The 11,087-nt window shown below is 54.0% G+C and overlaps 1 long non-coding RNA gene across 6 annotated transcripts in view; it reads left to right on the plus strand.

Moving 5' to 3' along the window:
- Window positions 1-11,087, plus strand: part of LOC105853234 — a 58,847-nt gene that overhangs the window by 16,800 nt on the left and 30,960 nt on the right. For 5 of the 6 annotated variants that reach the window (XR_001145075.1, XR_001145077.1, XR_001145080.1 and 2 more), the window contains exon 4: window positions 83-170. This is a non-coding gene — a long non-coding RNA (uncharacterized LOC105853234). Of the gene's footprint in view, window positions 1-82; window positions 171-10,705; window positions 10,766-11,087 lie in introns of all 6 variants that reach the window. The other variant, XR_001145076.1, reaches the window with a different exon arrangement.

The raw sequence follows: 11,087 nt of genomic DNA on the forward strand, positions 1-11,087 counted from the left end.
CCCCACTTGCCCCCCACCTCCGCCACACTCCTGTCCCCCCTCAGCTTTCCTTCGGTCACCTCTATCTCCCTCCCTCTCTCAGAGGTGCTCGTGACAGCTGCTCCCATTACTGACCACTTGGGTGTGTGTGCAGCAACAGCCCATTTCACCCCCAAACCATCGGCTTCCAGGTAGGTCCTTTTACCGTCTTTGGTTTGGGACTGAGACTCGGGTGTTCTCCAGCTCTGTCCGGGTCTCTCAACGGCACCCCTTCCTGCCTCCAGCCTCCAGCTAAGGCGAGACCCTGGCGCAGGCCGGCCCTGGGTGCCACCTTCTCTCCTGGACCCCCCCATACCCTGACCACAGCGCCCCCCTCCCGTGCCAGCTCATTGGGGGACAGACCCAGTGACACGTACCCATGAGCAGCAGCTGAGGTTGAGCGGCTGTGCTCAGTCTTTGTGGGGTTCACAGTCTAGAAGGGGCTTTTCTCTTGACAAGGGGGCACCCTGCCCTGTGTGGGTCTGAACTCTACCTCCAACCAACTCTGCCTCCTGTCTGTCTGCCTTCCCTGTTTCTGCATTAGCACCACCAGCTTCCAGAAGCTTCCACACTCTCAAAGCTTGTGTGAAGGACATCCCCTTCCTTGGCAGACAGAACCCCGACTCCAAGGCTCAGCTTCAGAGGAGTCTCCCAGGAGAGCAGGGCTGCCCCCCCCCCCGCCCCAGGCCTTGACTGCTCCCCATTATCTTTCCAGTCTCTCTCTAGTGGCAGCTGACAACTCTTGGCCCCAGATGAGGTGAGCCCCTCCTGTTACTGTGGCCAAGACCAGGTTCTTAGCAGCACAGCCAAGACAGAGTAGAACTCTCAGCACACATGTTGCCGAAACCCAAAGGCGACAAAACCCAGGCTTAGAAGCAGCATCAAAGCAAGGAAGAAATACTCTCCCACCTCCTCTCGCCCAGAAGGGTTCTCTGCTGCCTGTGGCATCCGTGGTCTCGCCACAGGTGACTCCTGCTCTCAGGGTCCTTGGCTGTTTTTCTCCCTTAAAGACTAGGGTAGCCGGTCAAACGGTGGCTCCCCCAAAGATAAGTTCACCTCCTAATCCCCAGCCTGCCCGTGTTCCCATATTTGGAAACGGGGCCTTTGCAGGGGTAATCAAGTTAAGGATCTCAGACCAGGAGATCATCCTGGATTATCGCGGGGGCCCACACAGGATTCAGACAGGAGGAGGAGGAGGCAGAAACTGGGGTGACGCATACAAGTCAGGGAGCCCCGTCTCCCTGAGTGAGGAGGGAGCAGCCCTGCCATGCCTTGATTTTGGACTTTGGGCCCCAGAACTTTGAGAACACTCTGCCCTTCAGCGGTGGTCACTTTTGACCCCACGCAAAAGCTGCCTCACGAACGAAGCCTGTGGTGTTCTGGGGTCACCCTGCCTATCCCGCTCCTCCACCGCAGGAGGCAGGTCTGCCCGGCTGGGCTGCATGCTGGACTAGGGTCCCTATTCCCGGAGGCCGCCTGGGCAGCTCCAGCCGGCCTCACATGCTATTAAAACGGCCACAAACTGCTCCTTCTGCTGCCCACATCTGAGTGGCACAGCTCCCTCCTGCCTGCCACCTCCCTGCCTCCTCCCTCCCCCACCTCCTCCCTGGAGAGGAGAGCTGACCTCTAGGGCACAGGGCCCATGCTGAGGAGTGGAGGGAACACAGAAGCCGCTTTCTCACGCAAGTCCCTGTGTCTGTGTGGAGGCTACATTTTCAGCAAAAGATTCCAGGGGCTGTCTGCCCGTGAGGTGTAGCTGGGCCAGGCTCCCTCCTAGCTTTGGGGTGACACATTCCAGCTGGTGGTGACAGTGGTCAGCCTGTTCCAAATGGGGTTCTACAAGAACCCCAAGCGGGGGGTCTGTCAGTTCTATCCCTCCTAATGTATCACCTTGAAATTCTAGCATCATTATTTTATATCACCCCAATGTTGCCAGAGGCCCTGGGAGCCACAGCCGGGAATTTGGGCCAGTGCCCTCGCGGCACAGGGACTGAGGTTCCGTAACAATGACCGGTGTCACACGGCACCGCGCCCGTGACCAGCTGTGGACCTGACCATCACTGTCCACTGCTTGGCTTCAGCAGCATGGGGCTCAGCAGATGCGCCCCATATCACAGCTTCCTGACAGGCAGCCCTCACGCCTCCCCTGCTGTGACACACACTCCCTTACCTGGCCTCCGCCTACCCCCTCACCGTCTCCTGCCCAACGTGCTTCTCATACACGGCTTCACTGAAACAATGCATTCCCTAAATGGGGGTGTTCGCACCTCTTCTGGAACGCCTACACCCCCTTCTTGGCCACTGAAAACCCACGCAAGGTTTATCTCTGCAGGCACGCATTTCATTTCCCCAGCCTGAGTTAGGGTGCCTGTCTCAGCTCCGACTGGTGGCTGCTGCTTCCTCGCACCCCTGGAGGCTGGGCGTCGCCTCTGGAGGCTGGACGTCCCAGCTCAAGGTGCCTGGCCATCAGGAGGGCCTCCTCCTGGCCTGCAGGCACCGCCTTCTCTGTGTCCTCCAGGCGGGAAAGGAGCTCTCTCCTCTGTGATGCGACTCTAATCCCATCACCTCCTCCAACCCTACTCCCCTCCCCAAGGTCTCCTGCTAACTACTTCACCTTGGGGATTAGAGTCATGTAACACATGGATGGGGAGCAATGGGGAGCATATTCTGACCTAGCGCCTGCTCCTGCTATTTGAACTGGGATCTGTGTTTGAGCTGTTGGTGACGTGTCTCTTAAGTTTCGTATATCAACACTGAACCAGTTCCCCTCCAATTCTTTATTTTTCTTTTAAGATTTACTTATTTGTGCATACAGAACTGGGGTACAGGCCAGAGGTACAGGGGCGGCAAGAGGCTTCACCAGAGACAGAGTGGGGAACAGAACAGGTAGATCGACGAAGTACACTGCTGAGGGGAGCAGCGGGCGGGTCAGGAGAGGTCTGCCTCGCCATGTGGTCACCTCCGGGGCAGGCGGGGATCGAACTCATGCGGAAGCGGCTTTACCTTCTCAGTGCAGTGCTTTAACCCGCTGCGCCACCAGGGAGGGACCACCAGTTCCTTTTTAAAAGTATTTTATTTATTTAACTTGATTTTTTTTCTGCCTTTTTTTACGATGGCATTTTCAGAAGCACACAGGAGGCGAGAACTGCCTGCCATCCTCCATTTCCTTTGGTAGTTGCTTTCCAACTCAGTTGAAGAAACTGATTCATTTATCTTGCAGATTTCTCAGGGGTCAATGACATCCCTATGATGTCACTGAATGTGTCCTTTTGTTCTTGTATTTCCTACAAATTGGTGCTAAGGTCTAGATTTTGGTCATACTCAGGTTTGTTTATTTAGACATGATACTTTATAGAGGGTGCCCAAGGCTTTCATCATATTTCATCAGCCATGGATGACAATTGCTGGATTATAGTTCTTAACTTGTTTGCTCTTTGAAACCCTTATTCTTAAATATATATTTTTAAAGATTTATTTATTTATTTGTGCATACAGAACTGGGGTACAGGCCAGAAGCTCAAGGGGCGGTGAGAGGCTTCACCAGAGACAGAGTGGGGAGCAGGCAGATCACCGAAGTACACTGCTGAGGGGAGCAGCGGGCGGGTCAGGAGAGGTCTGCCGCGCCATGTGGATCATCTCCGGGGCAGGCGGGAATCGAACTCATACGGAAGGGCTTTAGATTCTCAGTGCTGTGCTTTAACCCGCTGCGCCACCTGGGAGGGCCTATTCTTAAACATTTTTGAGGGCCCTAAGGAGTTTTTATTTATGAGTTTTATGAGTTTTATTTTTATCTATTGGCATTTGCCTCATTGGAAATGTATTACAAATTCTTACTAGAAATTTTAAAACTATTAATTTCATTTAAAATAAATAGTCCATTATTTGTTACAAAATACAATTTTATATGAAAATAACCATTTTTCAAATCAAAAAATAAGTACAGTGGAATTGTCTTACATTTTTGCAAATCTCTTGAAAGTCTGAACTCTCATCTCTTCTGCTTTCAGTCAGCCTCTGTCACATGTTGCTTTGATAGAAATAGATGAACAAAATCCTGGGGCCTCATGGCTCCCTGGGCCCGGAGCCACACTTTTTTTTTTTTTTTTTAGATATATTTATTTATGCATACAGAACTGGGGTACAGGCCAGAGGTGCCGGGGCTGGGGGTGAGTGAGAGGATCCACCGGAGACAGAGTGGGGAGCAGAACAGGTGGATCTTCTGAAATACACTGCTGAGGGGAGCAGAAGGAGCGTTGAGGAGGGGTCTGCCACGCCATGAGGTCACCTTCCTGGCCGGGGATGGATCTGGGGCGGCAGCGGCTGCTATAGCTTCACAGAGCTGCGCTTTACCCCGTGTGCCACCAGGGAGGGCCCGGGACCCACATTCCAAAGACCTGCTGATCAGACAGTTGCTTCTTTAAGGACTTCAGAGTGGTGATAGTCTAATTCCGCCGTAACTCCTCCCTTATTAGCAACACTAATATAGAGTGTCTGTTCAGCTGGTATTTGCTCCTTGACATAGTTCATGTAGGAAACATGGATGCACACGTGACTCTTGTAATTTTCAGGAGCTGAGGGGGAAGAGTGGAATAGTCACAGACTTTATTCATGGCAGCTGTTACTCTCATTGACAGTCAAAATGTCTCACCTGTTACCAGTTAACGTTTATTCAGGTCAGCTCTGGAGTTATTTTGACACAACCCTGTTGTTCCTTGAGAGCATCTTTGCTTTCTGTATGACAAATTCTAGGTTAATTTTGGACATTTCATGCCTCATACCTAGAATCAACTATTTCTCCAAGGACGTCTGCTTTTTTTGGTGGGAGTTTTCAGAGTCCAGAATTTCTTCTCGTTGCTACTGGGTCAGTGTTTATTTCTAGCCCTTTTCAGTCAGGAAATAGTTATCTTGAAGAATGATTTTAAAAATAAATTATTCTTTAAAAAAAAAGATTGATTTATTTATGCATACAAGATTTGAGGTACAGGCCAAAGGTGTGTGTGTGGGGTGGTGAGAGAATTCACCAGGGATAGCGTGGGGGGCAGAACAGGCAGACTGACTGAAATACACTGCTGAGGGGAGCAGCGGGGGAGATGGGAGAGGTCTGCTGCGCCATGTGGGTCACTTCCCTGGCCAGGGAAGGCTGCAGTGGCCAAGGATTGCTTCATAGTGCTGAAACTTAACCTGTTGGGCCACCTGGGAGGCCCTCCCTGCCCTGTTTTAACTAATCTCCTTTGTCTTTCCCTGCTGTAAGCCTCAGCTCTATAGTTTACCTACAAGTTTTGTCTTTTTTAAACTCTGTTTGGATTCCCTCTGTTCCTCTTGAATGTGAAACCATCGATATTTTTCTTTTTCCTTCTGACTTATTTCACTGAGCATAATCCCTTCAAGTTCTATCCATGTTGCCACAAATTGCATGAGCTAATCTTTTTGATTGCTGAGTAATATTCCATTGTGTATATGTACTACATCTTCCCAAACCAGTCATCTGTTTTTGGGCACTTAGTTTGTTTCCATGTCTTCACTATTGTAAATAGTGCTGCAATAAACATAGGGTTGCAGGTTTCCTTTCAAATTAATTAGTTGACTAGTCTTTTTAGATGTTACAATCTCAATGTTTCTTGAGTCTTTCCTGGATTCTCATGACCTTAACAATTCTTAAAATTCCTGGGCTCTCCCTGCTGGCACATGGGTTAAAGTGCAGCACTATGGAGCTATCACAGTCACTGCACCCCAGGGAGCTGACCCACATGGCTCAGCAGACCTCCCTTGTTTTGCCCACTGCTCCCCTCAGCAATGTATTTCAGTAGACCTTTCTGTTCTGCTCCCCACCCTGTCTCTGGGAATCCTCTCACCGCCTAAAGCTTTGGGCTGCACCCCAGTTCTTGTATGTATAAATAATAAATTAAAAAAAATGCCTTGGATTTCAGAGCAATCCCCCCAGCAGCCTATTGTCACCCACGCCAAGGACTGATGCTTGAACCTGAACACTCAGGCCCAGACCCAGCCTCCGGGAGGCTGAGCGCATTTGAGGACGTTTGGAGACAAACCAGACATGTAGGGTCCTCCCTCTGAAAGGTGCTAAAGGATGGGATGAGAGTCTCTGCTTTAGGAAACACGAGGGTCATAAGTGGAGGGTTACCCCAAAGCCTCCGAGTTCCATTCCATGGCAGGAATCTTCAGAACCCACAGCTCAGGACGTCAGGGCCCTGAGCTGCCAGCTGCCTGCCATCAGGGCTTTTGGCCACACACTCAGGGAGGCAAACTTGAGGAACCCTGTGAATGCGTCTCCTAGGTGTTAGGAGGCTTTTGCTTTATCATGCTATTTAATTACTCAGCACTTTTAACCTGCAGGTGGGGTGCAAAGGTATTTTTCTTCTTACCTTTGTTATCACAAATAGCAAATTATGACCAAAAGACGTGTTATTGCAGGTGCTTTTGAAACGTGGCTGAGTTGAGTGTGTGAATGCCTCATAGCGGTATTCAGGCTGGACCGGATGGATGACATGAGACTAAGACACAGGTTGCGGGAGGGGGCTGGGGCCCCCCTGAGAAGGAGGGAGGATGCGGTTAGTTGACTGCTTCCCGTCAGGAGGGGCAGAATTGGCTAAGAGTTTTGGATCTAGGGCCCTCTGGCTCCCAGGGGTGGACAGGAGAGCAGAGACGCTGGTGTAGATGTTCTAGAAAGTGAGAACATGCGAGGACCACCGGGCCAGCCAGGTGCAAATTATTTATGGGAGATACAGGACTCCAGTGGAAAGAAGCTCCATCTGGTGGTAGGAGGTCGCTGTGTGACCTTGACACGTCTGCTTGGCCTTGAGCAAGTGGCTAGAACTCGCGGGAGCTCCTGGTTATGCCACCGCCTCCACTGATCTCAGGGGTAGGCGGCTGCTATGAACTGTCAGTGCAGCAAGGAAGGACCCAAACAGACAGACCAACAAAGCCAAAGGCATCAGGATCCAGGTGTGAGCCTGGAAAGCCACTGCGGGAGAGCGTCCTGATCCTGGCTCCAGAGGGAGCCAGCTGCCTTCTGTGGGGTGCCAGGCAGCTGGGAAGAGCCAGGAGACTGGCTGGGTGGAGGCCTTGCTGGCACACAGGTCATTTCCCTTGCAAAAATAAAACTCAAACATGAGTTGCTGTCTGTGCAGGGGAGGCAGCTGGGCACAGACGCCCGAGCGGCTCGGAGGGGCGGGGATCAGGTCGCATCAGCCTGGGGTCATCGCTGCCCCTCCTGGTCGGGCTGAGCCTGAGGGCCGGCCTGCTTTCTCCCCAGGGCTGTGGCTGGGGCCAGGGCTGAAACTTGGCCCCAGGCCCCTCTGGGCCCCAGCTGGAGAGGCTGAGAGCTGCTCAGCCACGGCCAGCACATGCATTAGTAATGGCCACCGATCTGGCTGGCCCTACGCCCTGTTTCCAGAGTGGGCCAGTAACCCGAGCCTGGCACCCGTGCCCTCCAGCCGCCAGTGGACAGTGGGGCTGTCGACCCCTCCCTTTTCCTGGTCCTCAGTCTCAGCCTCGCAATGGACAGAAATGCAAACTATTTCTCCTCCAACATCCTGCGCATCCGTTGTTCACACTCACTGGTCTTTCAGAGGTCTCCTCCAAACGCAAGTGTTAGCAAATGACCTGGGAGGCCTCGGAGGGGCTTGCCGAGTGCCAGGGTCTGTCTCAGTTTCCTCACCTGCAGGGAGCAGGCCTGTTCTGAGGCTGGTATTCCGGGTGCTGGCATTGGCCTCTGTCGGTATGGGGGTGGCAGGGGGAGGGGGTACAGAGGGCAGGGTTAGACCTGGCAGGTGCACTGTGTGCGGAAAGGGCGCTCTGGAGTAAGAAGGTCGGACGGTGGGGAGGTTCATGAACAGGGAAAAGCTGGGGCATGGAGGTGGGGGCCCTGGAGCTTGGGGGGGGGGCGCTGCTCACACCCCACCTGTCCTCAGGCTCAGACTGAGGGAGGGGAGAGCTGAAGAACTGCACCTGGCCGTCCTCCCGTCCCCGCAGCAGAAGCCCCAGTCTAGCCTCGTTGTTCTAGAGCGTTTCCTGGGTGACTCAGGCTGCATCCTGTGGCCTGGGACCTATTTCTAGCAGCTTCCCTTGGATAGGAAGGTCCTGGCCACCCTAAAATGCCTCTCTGAGGAGCCCTGTAATTCTCCTGGGAGAGATAAGAGCAGGGTTACCTGAGCACATATCAACACTGGAAAAAAAAACCAAACACCTGCAAAAATTAGGCCATCAGCAAAGGGCTGAGTGTGTCTGTATCAGAAGGGAAACTTGGTGGAGCCAGTGGGGGTGGGGCAGGAAGGCATGGAGAAAGTGAGGGACACGGGCTCTGTGGGTGGCCAGCTGTGTGACCTCTGGCAAACCACAGCCCTTGGGAAGGCAGACAGCCAGGCCCTACATCCTGCTGGCCCACCTGTGGCCAGCACCCAGGGTGTCTGACATTTGGGCCCAGGGGCGGAGGGGCGGAGATCAGGGAACGTCTTGGGGTAGGATGGCCAGAGCAGTAGTCCAGGCTGAGGGTCAGAGTGTCCATCCACTTGCCAGGTCCCCGGGGGAAGGATCAGAAGCTGCTACCCCTGGCTGGCCTCACCCCCAGCACTCCCTTGCCCAGTCCTTGGGGTTCCTCACCACTGCCCTGGGCTTGGGGGTCCTGACGGTAGGTCTGGCATTGAGTGATTGGCAGCTGGATGCTTGGGCCTGAGACCCTGGGCCATGTGGGGATACAACCTGCCTCCATAATGCCCCATAAGCCCGCGTGGGCGCCAGGCCCCACCAAGCCGAGTGGGTGGGCCAGGCTTCAGGCCTCCTGGGAGGGGAGAGCATCAGGGAGAACGTGCCCTGTCCCTGCAGCAGGGCTTCCTCCCTGGAGGCTCGGACCCTTCTGTCTCCCTCCCGGGGCAGCCAGCAGAGCAGCAAGCTTCTCGCAGCCGCAGCGGGAGGCAGCCGCAGGGGGAGGCAGTGGCTGAGTAATTCAGCAGAGTCGGTATGTGACTCCCCACGGGAGGGGAGGCCAGCACCAGCCCCACAGCCCTCACCTGGGGCATGGAGACACCCCAGTGCCCCCAGGGCGTCTCCACATCCCAGAGGTCTCGCAGATTCCTGGCCCTCCCCATGTCCAGTCCTGCTCCCGTACGTACCCCTTTCCCTACAGCTGAGACCCTGCCACTGCCCAGCTCTACCCTGGTCCTCTAGCACTACCCTCGGCCATGCCAGCTCCAGCCCCCCTCCCTGGCGCTACCCAGCCCCCGCAGGCCCCTGCCCGCAGGGTTGCTCCCCGTTGCCGTCCCGGCTCCAGGCCCGGTTGCTCAGCCATGTCTCACACCTGGCCTTCGTGCAGGCCCCTTCCTGAGCCTGGGACTCGGCCTGCGCTCTGCCTGCCCAGCTGCGGCTGGTGCCCATCACTGGGCTCAGGTGCCCTCCCGGCTCCAGGGCCACCTCTGAGCACCAGCCCCTCCGGCCTCCATCAGGCCTGGGCCTGTCTTTCCCTCCAGGATAGGTGCTTGTTTGTTTTGTTTTTTCTTCTTTTTAAAAATAATTTCATTAGTGGCCCTCCCTCGTGGCGCAGCGGGTTAAAGCACAGCACTGAGAAGCTAAAGCCGTTTCCCCATGAGTTCGATCCCCGCCTGCCCCGGAGGTGACCACATGGCGAGGCAGACCTCTCCTGACCCGCCCGCTGCTCCCCTCAGCAGTGTACTTCGTCGATCTGCCTGTTCTGCTCCCCACTCTGTCTCTGGTGAATCCTCTCACCCTCCACATCTCTGGCCTGTACCCCAGTTCTGTACGAATAAATAAATAAATCTTTAAAAAAAATAATTTCATTAGAGCCCTCCCTGGTGGCACAATGGGTTAGAGTGCAGCATTATGCAACTGTCCGCAGTCACTGCAGCACGAGTTCCATTCCCGGCCGGGAGCTGACCCACATGGCGCGGCAGACCTCTCTTGACACGCCCGCTGCTCCCCTCAGCAGTGTGCCTCATCAGAGGGCCTGTTCTGCTCCCCACTCTGTCTCTGGTAAGTCCTCTCACTGCCCTACATCTCTGACCTGTATCCCAGTTCTTGTATGCATAAATAAAATACAAATCTTTTTTTTAAAAAAAGATTTGTGCATACAGAACTGGGGTACAGGCCAGAGGTGCAGGGGCAGTGAGAAGATTAGTGGGAAGCAGAACAGGCAGATCGAGGAAGTACACTGCTGAGGGGAGCAGCAGGCCTGTCAGGAGAGGTCTGCCGCACCGTGTGGATCTCCTCCAGGGCAGGCGGGGATCGAACTCATGTGGAGGTGGCTTTAGTTTTTTTAGTGCTGTGCTTTAACCCGCTGCGCCACCAGGGAGGGCCTAAATATAAATCTTTTAAAAAAAAAATTTAAACATTTCATTGTAGGTTTATCAGGTGTTCAACCTTAAAAAAAATACATTTTTATCCCCCTTTGTTAAAATGCACGTTAAAATCTGCTGTTTTAACTGTACAACTCATTGGTATTAAATGCAATCACAGTACTGTGCAACCACTCTGACCATCCGTTTCCAGAACTTTCTTGTCACCCCGTCAGGAATTCTGCACTCCTTGAACACTCACCCTCACTCTCCCCTCCCCCGCCTCTACTTTCTGTCTCCAAGAATTTGCCTCTTTAGAAAACTCATGGGGGGCCACGGAGCCTTCGCCCTTCTGTGCCTGACTTCCTTCACTTGGTGTTTTCAAGCTTCCCGGGGGAGCAGCGCACACCGGAATCTCATTCCTTGAAGCACCGAGTACCAGCCATGTGCGTAGGCCACGATTTATTTACCCATCCACCTTTTGAGCACTTGTGTTGCTTCCATCTGGCTCTTGAGCATATGTTATGAGTGTGGGTGTGCCATTCTACTGGTCCGGTCTGCCTGTCCATCTGTCTGTGTGTCCACCCATCTGTCCCTCCGCCCCTCCCTCCATCCTGCAACCACCAACTCTTTCATCCTTTCAGAGACCGCTGTGTCTTCACTGGCTGCTTGAGGGGGAGGGACGGTCTCCCAAGCCGGGCTTCACAGGCTAGCAGGTGGTGGAGAGCTCGCCAGGTGGTGGTGATGCTGGGCCTGATTGCCACCTGG

This window comes from Condylura cristata, unplaced genomic scaffold, assembly GCF_000260355.1.
Source record: "Condylura cristata isolate star-nosed mole 26May11 unplaced genomic scaffold, ConCri1.0 scaffold00005, whole genome shotgun sequence".
NCBI lineage: Eukaryota > Metazoa > Chordata > Mammalia > Eulipotyphla > Talpidae > Condylura > Condylura cristata.